The sequence below is a fragment of the Balaenoptera physalus genome, assembly GCF_965194825.1.
Source record: "Balaenoptera physalus genome assembly, chromosome: 2".
NCBI lineage: Eukaryota > Metazoa > Chordata > Mammalia > Artiodactyla > Balaenopteridae > Balaenoptera > Balaenoptera physalus.
This window is the reverse complement of record NC_138883.1, coordinates 58,866,715-58,885,941: the sequence shown is the minus strand read 5'-3', so window position 1 is coordinate 58,885,941 and position 19,227 is coordinate 58,866,715. Positions and strand designations below refer to the sequence as shown.

The 19,227-nt window shown below is 36.3% G+C and overlaps 1 long non-coding RNA gene across 1 annotated transcript in view; it reads right to left on the bottom strand.

Annotated features, from left to right (window-relative positions):
• LOC309656179 overlaps positions 1-10,150 on the bottom strand; it is a 354,893-nt gene extending 344,743 nt beyond the window's left edge. Inside the window, exon 1 of the long non-coding RNA XR_014261209.1 lies at positions 535-10,150. This is a non-coding gene — a long non-coding RNA (uncharacterized lncRNA). The remainder of the gene's footprint in view (positions 1-534) is intronic.
• Positions 10,151-19,227: the final 9,077 nt, after the last annotated feature.

Below are 19,227 nucleotides of genomic sequence, written 5' to 3'. Positions count from 1 at the left end.
TTAATTATTATAAACATATCAATGAACATTTTTCTCTAAAATAATATCCTATGTGTATTTCTGAAACAGAAATTCAAGTTAGGTGTGGTTCAAGATGGTGGCAAAGAAAGAGCCTCCTCCCATGGACACAACAAAGCTACAACCACATATGGAATAATTCCCTCAGAAAGGGAATTGAAAACTGGATGAACAGAGCCTCCACAACAAGGGGTAAAAGGAAAGCATCGAGATGAATAGGAGAGGTAGAGATGTGGGGTCACGAAACAAAAACCCACACCCTAGCTGTGGCAATGCACAATCAGTAGGGATCACAAAGGTATGACCTTTGCCCTGAGGAGTGAGTGATTCCAGCTCTGTAGATCCTTCACAGGAGAGATTAGCCCCTCAAACACATGGTTTTGAAAACCAACAGGAAATACACCCAGGAAAATTATGGAATTTCAGGGAACAGGAAATCTGCTTTTAAAGGGCTCGTGCACAGACTGACTCAACCCAAAAACCAGCACAAAAACACAAATCAAAAAGCACATGGACTGGGGGCTTCCCTGGTGGCGCAGTGGTTGAGAGTCTGCCTGCTAATGCAGGGGACACGGGTTCGAGCCCTGGTCTGGGAGGATCCCACATGCCGCGGAGTGGCTGGGCCCGTGAGCCACAGCTACTGAGCCTGCGCGTCTGGAGCCTGTGCCCTGCAGCGCGGGGTGGGGGGGAGTCGCGATGGTGAAAGGCCCGCACGCACCGCGATGAAGAGCGGCCCCAGCGCCGCGATGAGGAGTGGCCCCCACTTGCTGCAACTGGAGAGAGCCCTCACATGAGACGAAGACCCAACACAGCCAAAAATAATAAATAAATAAAAAATTGAAAAAAAAAAAAAGCACATGGACTGTAAGTGAAGGGGACCCACCTACCAGTCTTAAAGTATCTGCTGTGGAGGAGATGGAACACTCCCCAGGGACTGAGTCACTGACAGGAGCCATTTATATGATATCAGGCTACCTTGCTAATGCTGATGCTGTCAGGTGCCATTTAAAAATTCTCCATTTAACCTGTTAGTGCCAATGGGTTGACTCTGCTGAGAGACCCGCCCACCTCTGCACCTTGACTGGGCCTCATAGCTGGCCTGGGGGCCAGCTTGACTCACCAGTGCCCTGTAGCAGCCCTGACCCCAACACAATAGGAGAGCACACAGCCCACATAGGGAACACCTCTTGAGCACCTGTCAAAAGATAAAGGAATTCATCACACCACTAAACCAGTCACTAAATAAGAAATATTAAAGGAACTTCTTTAAACTAAAAAGAAATGGTACTAATTAATAAGTAAACATACAAAACTAAAATCTCACTGGAAAAGGTAAATATATAATAAAGTAGTAGATTATTCACTTATAAAGCAAACATGAAATTTAAAAGACAAAAGTAGTAAAAATAAAATTACAATATTAAGGGATGCATAAAATAAAAATATGTAAAATGTGTCATCAAAAGTATAAAACGTGGAGTAAGGAGTAAAAAGATAAAGCTTTGAAGGTGTTCAAACTTAAGTCGCTACCAACTTAAAACAGGCTACAACATACATAGGATGTCATATGTGAACCTCACAGTAACCACAAGGAAAAAATCTTAAATACACAGAAGAAAATAAGAAAGGGATCGGAACATAATGCTAAAGAAACCACCAAAACATAAGGAAAAGGAAAAAGTGAAAAAGAAAGGAACAGAGAGGAACTACAAAAAATAGCCAGGAAACAATGATCAAAATGACAATTAATACATACCTATCAATAATTACTTTAAATGTAAATGTACCAAATTTGCCAATCAAAAGACTTAGAATGGCCTAATGGATAGAAGAGTAAGACCCATCTATCCTCTGCCTACAAGAGACTCACTTCAGAAGAAAAGACACACACACAGTGAAAGTGAAAGGATGGAAAAATATATCCTGAAGAAATGGAAATGAAAAGAAATTTCAAGTAACTAAACTCGTATCAGACAAAATAGACTTTAAAAACAAAGACTGTAATAAAAGACAAAGAGGGCATTACATAAAGATAAAGGAGTCAATCCAGCAAGAAGATATAAAATTTATAAATGTATATGCACCCAACAGAAGGGCACCAAGATATATAAAAAACATATTAACAAACTTAAAGGGAGAAATTGAAAGTGGGGACTTTAATACCTCACTTACAACAATGAATAGATAATCCAGACAGAAAATCAATAAGGAAACATTAGACCAGTTAGACTTAATAGGTATATATAGAACATTCTATCCAAAAGCAATAGAATCCGCATTCTTCTCAAGTGCACATGGATGGGACATTCTCCAGGACAGATCACATGTTAGATCACAATAGACTCAAGAAGTTTGAAATCATGTGAAGCATCTTTTCCAATCACAATGGTATGAAATTAGAAATCAATCACAGGAGAAAAACAGGAAAAAAAAGTAACACATGGGATTAAACAACATGCTACGTAACAGCCAATGGGTCATCAAAAAAAAGGAAGAAATCAAAAAATATCTAAAGACAAATGAAAAAAGAAATATGACATACCAAAATCTATGCAATGCATCAAAAAGTGGTTCTAAGAGAGAAGTTCTCAGCAATACAGGCTTACCACAAGAAACAAGAAAAATCCCCAGTAAACAGCTTTACATCTAAAGGAACTAGAAAAAGAATAAAGCCCAGAATTAAAGTTTCAGGATCCAAAATCAATACACAGAAATCTGTGGCATTTATATACACTAATAACAAATTATGAGAAAGAGAAATTATGAAAACAATCCCATTTACAATTGAATCACAAAGAATAAAATATCTAGCAATAAATTTAACCAAGGAGGTGAAAGACCTGTACACTGAAAATTATGACACTGATGAAAGAAACTGATGAAGAAACAAATAAATGGAAAAATATTTTATGCTCATGGCTTGGAAGAATTAATACTGTTAAAATATCCATACTACCCAAAGCAATCTATGGATTCAGTGCAATCCCTGTCAAAATTCCAATGGCATATTTCACAGAACTAGAACAATAATCCCAAAATTTGTATGGAACCACAAAAGATCCCAAATAGCCAAAACAATCTTGAGAAAGAACAATAGGTATCATGTGCCCTGATGTCAAACTATACTAAAAAGTTATAGTAACCAAAACAGTAAAGTACTGGCACAAAAAAAGACCCAGAGATTGGTGAAAAAGAATTGAGAGCCCCAAAATAAACCCACACATATATGGACAATTAATTTACTACAAAAGAGCAAAAAACATACAGTGGAGAAAGGATAGTTTCTTCAATAAATAGTGTTGGGAAAACTGGACAGCCACATGAAAAGAATGAAACTAGACCACTGTCTTATATCATACACAAAATTTAACTCAAAATTGAGTAAAGACTTGAATGTAAAACCAGAAACCATAAAATTCTCAGAAGAAAACCTACATGGTAACTTCAGTGACATCAGTCTTAGCAATGTTTTTATGGATCTGACTCCAAAGGCAAGGAAACAAAAGCAAAAATAAGCAAATGTGACTTATATCAAACTAAAAACTTCTGCACAGTGAGAGAAATCATCATCAAAGTGAAAAGGCAATCTATTGAATGGGATAATATATTTGCAAATCATGTATCTGATAGGGGGTTAGTTTCCAAAATATAAAAAGAACTCATACAACTCAACAGCACAACCCAAACAATTCAATAAAAAAAATGAGCAGAGGATCTGAAGAGACATTTTTCCAAAGAAGTCATACAGATGGCCCACAGGTACATGAAAATATGTTCAACATCACTAATTATTAAGGAAATGGCGATCAAAACCATAATGAGATATCACGCAACACCTGTTAGAATGGCTAGTATCTATTATCAAAAAGATAGGAAATAACTAACGTTGGAGAGGATGTGGAGAAAAGGGACCCCTCATACACTGTTTTTGGGACTATAAATTGGAGCAGCCACTATGGAAACATTATGGAGATTCCTCAAAAAATTCAGATTAGAACTACAATATGATCCAACTATTCTACTTCTGGGTATTTATTCAAAGAATATGAAAACACTAATTTAAAAGATATATGCATCTCTATGTTCATTGAAGCATTATTTACAGTAGCCAAGACATAGAAACAATCTAAGTGCCAATTTATGGATGAATGGATAAAAAACATGTGGTATATATATACATGCGATAGAATACTACTTGGTTATAAAAAAGAATGAAACCTGCTATTTGCAGTAACTTGGATGGACCTTGATGTATTATGCTAAGTGAAATAAGTCAGATAGAGAAAGACAAATACCATATGATTTCACTCCTATGTGGAATCTGTGAAACAGAAGAAATGAACAAACACAGTAAAACATAAACATGTAGATACAGAGAACATATTAGTGGTTACCAGAGGTAAAGGGGGTTAGGGAGTGAGTAAAAGGGGTGAAGGGGGTAAACTGTGTGGTGATGGATGACCACTTCACTTGTGATGATCAGTTTGTAATGTATACAGGTGTTGAACTATAATGCTGTACATCTGAAAAACACACACACACACACAAGACTTGGGTTTATCACTGGATCTTGAAAGTAATTTCCAAGTCTGAATATGTTTAAAATATAATAAATCTACCACTATGGCCATATTAAAATGTTACAGGTTTTTAATTGAATTTCCCAGAATCAATGATAAGACATTTCTGATGGTATTTTTAATTATTCAGATTTTTGTCTTTCAAATATTTATTTTCCACGCTCCCACTTGGACAAAGTGCACCTCTTCAGTCCATTGATTTCAGGGACTGTGTGACTTTGGCCTGTGGAATATCCACAGGTGTGATATAAACAGAAGGCTTGAATGTGTTGGAATATTTGGTTTGCCTCATGCTCTAGTGATCCTTCAAAAGAAGAGAATGACCTCAGCAGCTGCAGCACTTCACCCTTGGACTCAGAAGAAAAAGATACAGAGTAGACCTAAATTCAACCCACAGCTTGAAAACAAGTTCAGATAAACCACATCCTGATGCAGAACTGTGTAGCTAATTCTTACCTTGATCAGCCCAATTGTAGTCAACCTGCTGACCCATGAATGCTAGATTTTGAGTTTAGTGGTTATGTGACAGTAAATAATTAATTATTAGTTATCACGTGGGAGATGTAGAAGCAAAATAGGACATGACCCTTTCTTTTCAAATGTTTATAATCTACTTGGTGAGCTAAGGGGGAAATACAGGAGACTGTGGTCAGGAAAACAAGTTTTATTGGTAAACCCAGCGTTAGTTGGATGAGGATAGAGATATTTATTTGGTGGGCCACAACTCACATATGGACTCACTGAAAAACTAAATAGATAGGCTGTTCTAATTACGTATGCTGTATAAATAAACATCCTAACACCTAGTGGTTCAAAACTACAATTTATTATTACCTTGAATATTTACATGTGTTAACATGGTCCAACTAAACAGTTTTCACTTGGGTCTCTCATGTGGTGATAATGTATGTCAGCTGGGCTGTCATCATCTGAACGCTTAACTTTGCTGGGTGCATGAAAGAGTTACTACATGGTTCCTGATGCTGGCTCTTAGCTGGGACTTTAGTTGGGCTGTCCACTATAGCACCTACACATGGTCTCTTTATGAGGCTTGGGCATCTCACAGCACAGTGGCTGGGTTCTGAGTGGGAATGTCCCAAGCATTTCAAGAGACCCAGGCAGATACTGCAAGGCTTTCTAATGACCTAACCTCAGAACGTCGCTACAGTATTACCATATTCTTTTCATCAAGCAAATTACTAAGGTCAGCCCAGATTCAAGGTGAGGGGATGTAGACTCCAACTCTTCACGTGGGAAGCAGTATGTACAAACAGGGGGGAAGAGATTGAAAGTGGCCATCTTTGGAACCCATTTACCATGGAGGCTTTATTTGATTTAATTTATATTAAGAGCTTTATCTATAGAGTGCTCATATAATTTGTCATCCACATCACCACATATTTAAGAGTAAAATGGACCCTAAGTATGAATACATTGGAACTTCTCAGAAAAACTGGGGTTTCTATCAGTGTGTTGATTACTAAGCTACTGTGTATTAGCTTTAACTCATCCTTTTGTATTATGCTTTGTGATGCTGGGGCTGTGATTCTGTAAATCACATTTCTCCTTTACCAGCTGGATCCCTCTTAAGCTCTACCACTAGGGGGGCACTGGAGGGAGGCCCAAGGCAGGTAGGGGGAGAAGAGACTTGCCTGTTCCTATTCCCATTAACACTGTCTCAGCAAATCCTCAGTAGTGGCAGTGGGTTCCAGTTCCCAATTTGATTTTTCCACATTCCCCAATGTACTCCTTCAGATAAATCAGCATCAATAGATGACACCTCCATTTCGGAGACGTGAGGCTCCTGTAAGCTCCTAAGTTCTAATAACCTCAAACTCTTCCCTTTGTTCTTTCTGCTCTAGAGGTGTGAGGTGCTCTTGTTAGTCCTTCAATACCTGTTTAAACAATTCCTTCCATTAAATTCATTGTCAAAAAAAGATGCAGTTTCTGTTTTCCTAACCTTGATTGATACCATGATCTTATATACCTGACCTGTTTCCTGGTATATTATTATATTAATCCAAAAGTTTTACTAAATAATCAGAATTACAGTGGCCATGTTCTGAACACTAAAAGGATAAAAAGAGCACAAAACCCAATTCTAAGAACATTTACACATTGCTTAGAGTGAATTTGGAACACTGAAACACTAAATGGCAAGGATTGGGCTCAAAGAAATAAGTTCTGTTACTGATGTGATATAATTCATATAGTTACTATTAAGTATTAAAAAATGTCCCTAAATTACTCTATCAATTTATTGTATGGTGTATATACCTTGGCTTCTTTAACATAGAACAAATGGATTATATTATAAAGCAGTCATTCACTGATTAATATATATGTAAACAGGGTACTGTGCTAATGTGTATATAAAATCATTTTTATTATTCTATTATCTTAACATACAATAAAGGTATTTAATGTGGTGTACTGATGTGCAATCTGTGAGAGAATCAGAATGCTCTGGCACAAATTCTGTGAATAGCAAGCAGATACAAAGCTGGCAAATAGGCTTTAATTTATATTCCACATGGAAATCTCTTAGTAGATAATTTTAGTTATTCATACCCACACATGTGATCTAAGCAATGGATGTGTTCTCCTATAACATTAATTATTTGTATTTAGAGGATCAAGGCCAAATAAAAGTGGAATTTTTAGTGTTGCCAATTACAAAGCACCTTAAAGATTAAATTTATGTATACACTCTTTGAAAAACATTAGAAATGCAGCGCCTTCTCTATTCTCCTAAAATTTTTAGTAGTGCACCTGCTTTGCTTAGTGCAAAATGGATGAATTGTAATGATAGAAATTTTCCTAACATTTTGTGTTGACATTAGCTTTTGTTTTCTGTTTTGTTTTGTTTTATCTCCTCTCAGTAGAACAAGAAAACATGCTGACCCAGGTGACTGCATGATTCCTTTTGTCAGATAGGCTACTTAAAGTTCATAGACTCTTTCTCTGTCCTTAATGGAGCCAGAATAGGTACTGCAGATACACAACAAACATGTGTTTTGATGGTTCTTTTATTAAAAGTACTATGCATTTTTCATATGAGATCTATTTATTTAAAAGCATTTGAAATTGATGTTGTCAGAGATCTTGCTGTTAGAATATGTCACTTAATTATGCTATGGCGGCAGGATCTGCCTATAATCCATAGTATATCAGTAGGAGGTAGAGCAACATGACTGAAAAAATAGGATCTAATTATTTTGGTTTTTTTAGTCAGCAGGAAGGGGGCTTGCTATAGATACACAAACCTGTGTCTGCAAAGGTGCAGGCGATTTGTTACTTGACCATTATGTATAGGGAATATGGGCAAAAATATCAGGGATATAAATAGTATAGAGGATAAGGAAGAGATATCATAGGCAAAGAAAAGAAAATATATTTTGAAAGGAAGGAAAATAAAATGTTAAAGAAAGGTCAGAATTTGGGAGCTGGTTGCTAAAATAATTTGTATTTACAAATCCTACTTCATTTTGTTGTTGGGATGGATTATTTTTAATGTGTGCCTTTTTAATGTGGGTAGATGATAAATGAGCGCAAATTAGCTGAAATTGAAAAATTATTGTTTATCATAAGTTTAGTAAAATAATAATGGGGAATGATATTTTCTGACTAATATTTACTATCTATGTCTTACATGATTGATGGCAATCAAAGAACAGCAATATATTTACCCCAAAACCCTAACTTAAAATCTATATTTATTCTTCAGTAATTTAGAAGGCTTTCAGAATCTTGTAGGTTGGTAAGATTTTCTAGAATGATCCCTCATAGTAAAGGTTAGAAGGGGGTAGATACTGAGAGGACAGATTTAGAGCGGTGTAACCCCATTCCTCTGATAGTTGTACCATCATCACCTGGAAGAAACTCAGGAAACATCACTGAAATCTTTTTACTCAAGAAGCATCTCCACTCATACCCTAAAATTAATGCCCTAATCTAGGTGTTTCTGTAGACAGTGGGTTTTCTGGTGGCCATGGGCGTTCAACTTGTCTCACTTTCTTTGTCTGTAGCTTACCCATGGCTACTAATCAGAGATTCAAGTCTTAAAACTTAAAAAAAAAAAGCATCTAATTCAAGCTCAGCAAACTAGGGACTTCATGAAAACACTGTGAGAATATATCTACAAAGAATATCTCTTTGTAGAGCAAGTACTTTCCAATACAATCATTGGTTAAATAGTTCTCACTGGTATTTTGTCTATAATTCCTGTTCAAATGGGTTCCGTAGAAGGAACAGTTTCCCAGTTCTTTTCTTAATAACCGGTTGGGCCATGTAAAGTGACCTCTCCAATAACACTAAAAAGTCCATTTATTTGGAGAATTGCACTCAAACAACAGGTTCAGTGTAAATTCCCCTTCTTTACTATGGCACCTTGCTTGTGGTACTTCAGAATATACATAACATATAAATAACCACATGTATTTTTCTTCCCTTCCCCCTGCTTCTCTACCACCACACACAATATTTTCGCCCCATATGTTACTCTATATATTTATCCTGTTGCTTTCCAACACCATCTGTTTTCTTAAGCTATATACATGGTGATTCTATTGCTCCCTCCTTTAGTCATACTTTTGTATTATTTTCAAGGCCATGTAGAAACAGCAGTGATGCAAAATGAAGTTCTAACTTTGGGGATTTTTATTACCATATGTTACTACCTTTTTTTGGGAGGAGTGTCCGAATTTGTCTAAGACTTAAGTAACTCTAGAATTATGTTTAGGACCTGTCTTTCTGTGGTAATAAATGACATTGAAAGGAAATAAAATAAAATTTAAAGATTTTTTTCCATCTGTAGGTCTTTGGCATTTATTTTGTCTCTTCTCCAAAAATAAAAGTAAATTTTAGAATTATTTTCAAATTGTTCTTGAGAAATTTGAATGTGGGTCATCTATCTATATTCTACTAATATATGGCAAAATCTGAGGAGAGAAAACTAAATGAAAATGAGTTCATGTTACCAAGATTTAAAATATGGCCAATGGAATTAAACTTCATATAGGGTGCAATGGAGTCTCATTGTCTTGTGGAAAATTCCAACCCCCTGCAAGTATGTCTCAGGGATGTTCATGCTGTGCTGAAGTTAATATTCAGGAGATGGTGTCTACCCTCTGTCTTTGGTCTTATCACCTGCTTTCTGCACTATTCAACTCAGGAAAGTGTCTCCAGTAACCTATATTTTGATATATTTGTTCTAGAACACCATCAATTCCATTATTCTGTATTCTATTACACATATAAAAATTCAATGAAAAACAATCGAAAAGAGAAAAAGACTCCCAGAATTTTAACAAAAATTTCTCACATGTTAGTTTTGTCTCTTTTTTTGGATGAGACTAATGGTATTTAAATGCACCTGTCATAATTTAAATTATTAATGTCTCTTTATATAATAAAAAAGTTAGAATTCAACAAATGATGCACCTGCATTTCCAAATCCAGACAAACATTTTTATGAAATTCACTTTTCCAAGTAGGTGGCTGGTTCAACATAACTATATTAAAATTGCTGTCCAATGTAATAACCAGTCATAATATACAATTTATAAAGATCCCATCACATTTTCAGAAGAAATTTACACAGGAAAAGTGAAACCTACAAAAAATGCTAAAACTTCACTTAAAATAATAAAACCATCATTTTAAGGAGAGAATTGACCAAATGGAAAGAATAATCTGGGTTGTGGACTGTGATGGTTAGTTTTATGCGTCAAATTTCCTGGGGTATAGTAGCGAGTTATTCAATCAAATACTAATCTACGTGTTGCTGTGAAGGTGTTTTGTAGATGTGGTAAACATCTACAATCAGTTGACTGTAAGTAAAGGAGATTTTTCTTGATGATATGGATGGGCCTCATCAGTTGAAAGGCCTTAAGAGAAAAACTGCTTTTCCGTGGAAAAGAAAAAAAAAGAAATTCTCCCTCAAGGCTGAAGTATGAACTCTTACCCAAGAGTTCCAGGTTGCTGGCATGCCCTATGGATTTTTTAAGCCAAACCTTGAGCATAAGCCAGTTCCTTGAAATAAATCATACATATATACATACATGTCTGTGTGTGTGTGTCTGTGTGTATATTTCCCTATATATCCTACTGGTTCTGTTTATGTGGAGACCTTGACTGATTTGATAAGGGATGCTTAGTAGTGTAAGGATATTAATATATGCCAGTTAAATTATTCCAGTTAAATAATTCTTAAATATGACTAAATTTGTCAAAATTTTATCTGGAAAAACATATTAGAAGGGTGAATATACAAATAGACAGTAGTCAGACCATATATGACAACATATGACCTACAACCTCTATAGCAACCAGCCCAGGAAGCCAAACGACAACCTTCGCAGCAGTTGGTCTGGAATGGACAGTACTTGTTCAATGATTTGCCAACTTTGTCCCTGCTTCCAACACAGGACCAACCAGATAGAGCCAAATATGCTCCTGAAACCCATCACATAAGTTGCCCCATTTCTAGTTAGTCCACTTCCAGTTTCCCTATATGTGCAACCTACAATCGGAGCATACTTGAAGCATCTCTCTCCTTTGTCTCTCTCTGTCTCTGTCTCTTTCTCTTTCTACATCTATCCTACTCCTTTGCCTGTCTTTTAGTTTCTGCCAAATTTAAGTCATGATGGCTGATTCCCTTGATATAGCAAGCTCTGAATAAATAGCCTCTGTGTATTCTCATTTGGTGGTCTTTTTTTTATTTCCACAGTTTTCCTGGAGGTTCCATGGAGATACTGTCTGTACTGCCCATTGCTGTGGATTCATCTTCAACCAGGTATGATATTCACAGAGGCCACTTGTGTCTTGTTGCTCTTGGCTTGTAGACTTCCTGCTGATGTACTAAGTCACTTCAGGTCTGAACTCTAGTCTCTCTGCATTAAAATCCTTGGCTATTGTCTCAGTTTGGTACTCAGGTTTTGTTATTCGTTTCAATTTGTTTAGCATCCTTGGAAGAAACAGGCAATTCTTTTTTCTCCATTATTGCTCTTTTGTGCTTCCATTTTTGTATTGTGCTACAAAACAGTGTTGCATGTCATCAGAAAGAGAATCACTGGTTGAATCACAGTTTAAAACTAGGCATAGGCCTTATAAGCCTGTTGTCAGAGCTGGCCTTACAGACTGGTTGAGTTTGTGGTTCTCATCAAAATGGTATCTATTTGCGTAAACTTTTTGCTGTGGGACACCAGTAAAACTGGATGAGGTTAATTTTCCACCTCAAACTTTTGTCCTGAGAGCTTGGCTATGATAGAGTAAGAACGTCTTCTCTAGTTTTCCATCTTCTGGGGGGTGCAAATTTTTAGGTCTGTATTTGGAGGTGGCTGGTGATGAGTTTGGGCGACCAAGACATAAAGTACAGAAATATTGCTTTAGAGTTACCATTAGTACATTTCTTGGGGTCTTGTAAGTCTAAATCCTCTCCTCTTCCAGGAAAAATCTCCTGCTTCTTGTGTATACTCTCATTACAATCCTAATTATTTCCATTTCTCTAACTGACATAATGTCAACAAGAATGATCTGTTGGAAACATTTAATTTGAACAAAATTGTTTGAGAAACTCCTTAGAAAAGAAAGGGAATAAGATTTCCCAGGCACAATGGACAGTATTAATTATTATACAGAGCCTTGCAAACAAAATTCTGATTCAAAAATTGCTTTATTAAAAAGAATACTTGGCCAAAGCTAAAGAACAATTTGAAAAACTTAAGCAACAACAAACTAGACTTATTTCCCTAGTAAATCCTCTCTCCACCCCAAATTAAGTTGTATTAGGTTATAACCCAAAATATAAAACAAATATCCATGAGTCCACACTGATATACATAAATTATTGAATAAATAAATAATTGGAGGGAACAGATTAATCCCTTGATCAGTTCATTTCCATTTATTTATGTGGAAACTCCATCCACAAAGAAGTGGAACATAACTCCTAACCTCTTAAATTTGGGCTATGCATAGTGACTTCCTTCCAAAGAATACAGTATGGAAAGGGGGAAGAAAATAACTTTCCAGTGGAAAAACCTGCCTAACACTACCTTAGTCAGGTGATCAAGGTCAACATGAACAGTGATAAATCATGTTGATGGAAGATTCCTTTGATATGATGTGATGAAAATAACAACTTACCTCTGTGGTCTTCTTCCCCCCAAAAGTAACTCCAGTCTAATAGCGAGAAAAACAGCAAGCAAAACTCAATTGAGGTGCAATCTATAAAATATTTGACCAGTACTCCTCAAAACTGTCAAGGTCATCACAAACAAGAATAGTCTGTGAAACTGTCATAGTTAAGATGAGTTAAGGAGATATGAGAAGTAAAAGTAACATAATATCCTGGATGGGATATTTTAACAGAAAGATCTAAGATAAAAATTTTAGTCCCCCTGAAAAGCAATTGAAGTATATTTTGTGTGAATATATTTTTAACAAAATTAATTGTTAAAAAAATTGTAATATAACTGTGGGTAGTTCAGCCATGATTTCCTTTGAAGGGCATGGAAGATATTGATTAGGGAGTAATATGTAATGTAAGCTAGAGTCTTAGCAAAATTATATTTGCATATTTGTCCATGGGACTTTGAAAAGTATTTATTCATAAGAATAAATATATTTATATATTATTTAACTTCAGCTATTTCCTTGGTTTGATTGTCTGTGTTTATTGATCTTTCAATAAAATATGGTCAAGGCTACAGGAAAATTACAATCATAGTATTGGCTTGGTGAAATGGAAATGAAATTTTTATTTTAAAAATACTACATCCATTTTGTTCCCACTCTTCCTTTTAGGGAGCTTTAAAGAAGAGTTTGAGGTTCTGTGGTCATGAGAATGAGATTAAGAGCATTTACTGTGTAGCTGCATCAGACTTCCCTCTAATTCTTAGATCTTTGGTAAACATTTTATAGGGACAGGATGACTCTTAACATCTAAATAATAGGTTAGGATTTGAAACACTTGGAATGTTAGTACTCTATGAAACCTGTAGTTGGGTTAGCTCTTATCTACTTTTTATTAAAAACTAATGGTAATCACAAATTTCATATGTGGTTCCTAATATATCAAACTATATTAGGCTGAAATTAAATAAGATAAATAATTGTGAACCCCAGTATCATATAATGAGAAGTTCTCTTTAACCATTGCTGAGATTACACTAAAGTTTAGCATATCATTAGAATGTTTTAAGAGAAGAGTTTCCAGGATACAATTCTAGGTAGTAATAGCACAGAAACTGGATCTTTATTCATAGACTGAGTTTAGACTATTCTCATTACATTCAATATAAAGATGGATGAAATATTTTTCTTTTACTTCAAGACACTTATTGTGGGAAAAAGGGGCAAGTTAACAGCAGTGCAGGACCCCATGACACATCTCTGATAAAGGAAACACTGAGCCCCAGGGGAGCACCTAACAAGGATCCTTAAGCCAGGTTAAGTTAGGAATTGAGATAGACACTGGTTCTTAGGAAATCCAGTGCCCGAGCCCAATCTAAAAGGGCAACCAGAATTTAGGTAAAAACCATTAAGGTGATTTTACAGATGGGAGGTATGTGAAGATATTGAGGCAGGGCAGAGCATCATTTATTGCGGGAAACTACAAGGGCTCAGTTGTGCTTCAGGGCATTTGTTGGAGTTGAGGCTAAAGAAGCAAGTGACAGTCAAATTTAACTAAATACAATCAATTTATGGATGCTTCCTTCGCATTCAGTATTAGTATAATGCCAACAGGCATTTTTGTAACTTCCTATTATTGAGATATTTGTGTCATTGCTGAAATGGAAAATAATGATAATTTCAATATAATGGCTAATTTGGGTATAATTTCTTAATACATGCCATTGGTCAGAATCATTTAGAACCTGGAGTCCTGGTTGTGAAGGAGGGAAGACAGTAAACAAAACTTGTTTATTTAATCTCATCTAGAGGGTTCCAATAACTGAATGGAATTAAGAGATGATATCCACTGCTCTGTAAGCTATAGATGGAAAGTACAGTTTGTTTAACTGCAGGTATCCTTTAGGGAAAATTTCACTAGTTTCCCTAGCTGCTTGCTTGATTTCTGAAACTTAGTAGGACTGTCATGTATTAATCTGCCACCACAGCATTTAGATAGTATTTTTCAAAGCATAGCTGGTATAGCTATATAATGATGGACTTAAGCATGCGTGTTTTTATTTTTACACTTTTTAGGGGAAACCTGGTTGAAGACAGACTATTTGACTTCTGCTTTTTACCTTTCTAGGTTCGGTTTTCTGTATATTGGCTCCAAAACAAACAAACAAACAAAAAAACCCCAAACAAAAAACCAAAACCTTAGAATGACTACATACTATAGCAAAAATTCAGACTTTGTTTACCCAATGCTTACATAAACACTATATGATTTCAAATGAATGTAGCCATTGGTGCTATAACATTAGTCATTATTATAAAGTACTGTTTATAAACTGAGTGCTTACTGTGTCTAGAGATGTCCTAGGCACTGCTGAAGTTGTGAACAGTCCTAGCTATTCTCAGGTGGGTTACATTCTAGAGGTATATAGCCCAAATGTATAGAGTTATATATATACTAAAACAGCTATACAAAAGTATCAATGATATGATTGTAACCAATCATGGAAGGTTAAATAAATGTTTATAGAATCATGAATACTCAGATCTAATCCAGTCTCTTTCAAACAAGGATTGACATAGTTGGGAATCAGATTTTGTTTACATGCTCTATGGAGATTTCTATGCTAAATAACATTTCAGAAAGAATGTATGAAACAATCTTCTGAAATCTGAAATGTATGCCAATTGTAAATAGCCAGTAAATTTCTTTTAACACTTTTATTGATGTGAGCTCCATTTTTGTTTAGTTCATATAATGTAGAGTAATAACATAGTTTTCTAAATATTTGGAAGTTCACCCAACCTAAACTTATGTGGATATACTACAAGATAATTGGATTCTTAGATTTTTTAAAATAGGTTTGTTATGTTTTAAGGAAAATGAGTTAACATATTAATTCCTTTGACAACGGAAGCGATCTCAGGAAAAACACTCCACAGAGAGATTCGTTTCACAAATTTATTATATTCTAAGATATCAAATCACAAGAAAGTGTAGATAGGTAGGGAGCTGAGAGCTGATTAATGAAAATATATTTGGAACTTTGTTTACCCATGCCTGAAAGCCCCAAACACTCTATAAATTCTAATGACTGCAATATCATCATTACCTAATTAGATCTAAAATTATACAACCACTCTTTTTTTTTTTTTAATTAATTAATTAATTTATTTTTGGCTGTGTTGGGTCTTCGTTTCTGTGCGAGGGCTTTCTCCAGTTGTGGCAAGCGGGGGCCACTCCTCATCGCGGTGCGCGGGCCTCTCACCATCGCGGCCTCTCTTGCTGCGGAGCACAGGCTCCAGACGCGCAGGCTCAGTAGTTGTGGCTCACGGGCCTAGTTGCTCCGCGGCATGTGGGGTCCTCCCAGACCAGGGCTCGAACCCGTGTCTCCTGCATTGGCAGGCAGACTCTCAATCACTGTGCCACCAGGGAAGCCCCTACGACCAATCTTAATGTGATTGATTTTCTTTGCTTGTGAATGGAAAGATAGGGACTTATATCCTATATGACTTTTATTTCCTTAACATAATGCTGGAATTTTCACCATTACTATCACTTGCTCTGACAATGCCCCCAATATTAATACAAAGTGCATGAAACATTCGAGAAAGTTTAATGCTTTTACAATAGGAAACCATATGGGAACAGAATGATTTTTAAAAAGGAGTAAACTGAGCTGACCAGGAGGCCAATTAATGAGAATATTTATTAAACAATACTCTTTAACAGTTTCATAAAACCCAAGCCAATATTGGAACAGAGCTCTATTCATGGGTACCTGGGATTAGATTCAGATAGTTTAGACAATTTTATTTCTGCCTACATCAGAAATGTGGCTAAACATTGTTAACGTTTATTCCATTCAGTAGCTACTTTGGGCTTTTTGCCTGCATGGCTCTGAAAAATATAAATTGTTTGACTCAAGTTCAGCCATAATATCAGGGTTGAGAAACAAAAGAGCTTATGGTATAAAATAGATGTTCTCTTATCCTAGAGTAGAACCTAACAATACTTCACTGATAATGGGATAAAACACATAAATAACTAGAAGGCCAACCCATTAAAAACAGGGATGGAAGTGTATCTTATTATCATTATTATAATTAGGACAGAGAGCTGTATAATGAGTGTAATCATTTTCTAAGCTTATTTTCATTCAGCATTCATAAGAATGAGTGGTTATAACATACAGTACAATAACATAAGCACTGAAAATACTAGGGAAATAAAATAATTTACTAATTCAAAGGAAATCACAAGTCACTAAAGGAGACCAACAATAAAACAAGTAATTAGAGTTTACTTTGATAATGGAGAGGACACAGTTTTCAAAAGATTGCCATTCTATAGGAATGGCAAGTAACCCAGATTGGACTACCAGGGAAGATGTCAAGGAGCGATGCTAGGAAGTGCTGCTTGAGCTGAACATTAAAGGACGAGAATTAGGTTTCCAGAGGAGTGGCAGAATAACATTCCAGTGAATGGTAGCAGAATGGACAAAATTGCAGAGGCATGAAGAAGCATGGCTTTTTGGGGTGGGAACTTATTTGTGGGTAATTTGCCGGGAGGTGAGGCTGAATAGATAATTGGAAGCAAGTCAATCAACTCATTCTCATCCGGTTCTTTTTTATCTGTAAAATAGAGATAACTTCCTGTATTAATCAGGGTTCTCTGAGAAACAGAACGAATAGGGAGTGTGTAGGCACTGTGTGTGCATGTGTACATGTGTATGCATGTGTACATGTGTATGCTGAGAGAGAGTTATTTTCAGGAATTGGTTTACATAATTTTGGAGGATACCAAGCCCAAACTCTGTAGGGTAGGCTAGTAGGCTGGAGACCAAGGAAAGAGTGAATGTTGCAGCTCAAGTCTGAAGCCAACCTGGAGGCAAATTCTCTCTTTTTAAGAGGAGCTTTGCCTCTTTTCTCTCTTTTTAAAATTTTTTAACATCTTTTTTGGAGTATAATTGCTTTACAATGGTGTGTTAGCTTCTGCTTTATAACAAACTGAATCAGCTATACATATACATATATCCCCATATATCTCTTCCCTCTTGCATCTCCCTCTCTCCCACCCTCCTTATCCCACCCCTCTAGGTGGTCACAAAGCACCGAGCTGATTTATCTCCCTGTGCTATGCGGCTGCTTCCCACTAGCTATCTATTTTACATTTGGTAGTGTATATATGTCCATGACACTCTCTCACTTTGTCGCAGCTTCAATCAATTGAATGAAGTACACCCGTATTCAGGATAGTAATCTACATTACTCAAAGTCTACAGACCATGGCCTAGCCAAGCTGACATAAAGTTAGTCATGATGAATCCACCCCTTGTCAACTTGATACTCATATGCACTTCCTTAAACCACACTTAATCTCTAAAGAAAATGACAATATCATACTTCTGTTTAACATGATGCAACTATCCTGTGTACCACTGAAAACACACTAACCCTTTGCACAGAAGAGGATGAAAAGTCCTTGGGTAATGTTTACTATTCTCCTTGATATCCTGTAATTTAAATACTGTGATGTAAAGTCAGTACTCCTTAGGTTATATGATAAGCGAATAAAAGAGGGAAAAAACAAAGGTATTTACTAGATAGGTAGGTAGACAGACATACACATACACACAAACACAAGCATATTCATAAAAAATAAGGAAGAAATACTCGGGATAGTTTCAGTCCTCATTTCTGTAAGTGGTAACGTGCTCATAGCTGGTATTTATAAACTGCCTTTTTCCATTATTATTATGTATTATCCAATGCATTCCATATTCCCTTTACACTTAGCAAACACCTCAGATGGTTGTGATTCTTTACTTGGGATGGGGGTAGGGGTGATCCAAACCTTCATTCCTGAAGGGTCTGGACCTTTAGTAGTCCTGTCTGAATTGGGTTGTTGTAGTCTTCCATTGACTTTAATTACAGGTTATGGTAAAACTAATATCCTAAGTGATCTCCTGTTACTCCAGATATACTCTTCCTTATCTCCATGGTGGAGTAGCAGTGCAATTTCCCTTTAGTGGTCAGGATCAATCAACCCAACCAGAGCAGTAACTCCTTTCTTTGCCTGTTGATTCAGAGGCATGAGAAGCCCAAAGTGGCTGGGTAGCAATCTTAACTGCTTATTCAATGGAATCACTGCTGTGTCTCCTGGTGGAAGTATTCCTCCCTTTGGAACTAAGACCTCTAGGTCAGTAATACATAAAGTCATGGGAATAAGAAGCAACTATTTTGCTAGTGGGTCACTGGGATAATAGTGATTGGTGCCACTTCCATTTCCATCCCTTGATTCCTGGACCTGTGAATCCTGGCTGTGGGAGAAACAGTGCCATATGTTGGACACTGATTCAGAGCACATGCAGTCTCCTGGAGAACCTTGCCCCAGCCCTGCAAAATATTGTCACCTAACTGACATAGTAACTGAGTCTTTAAAAGGCTATTCTACCATTCTCAAGCCAGGTGCTTCAGAATGGAGTAGAAAATG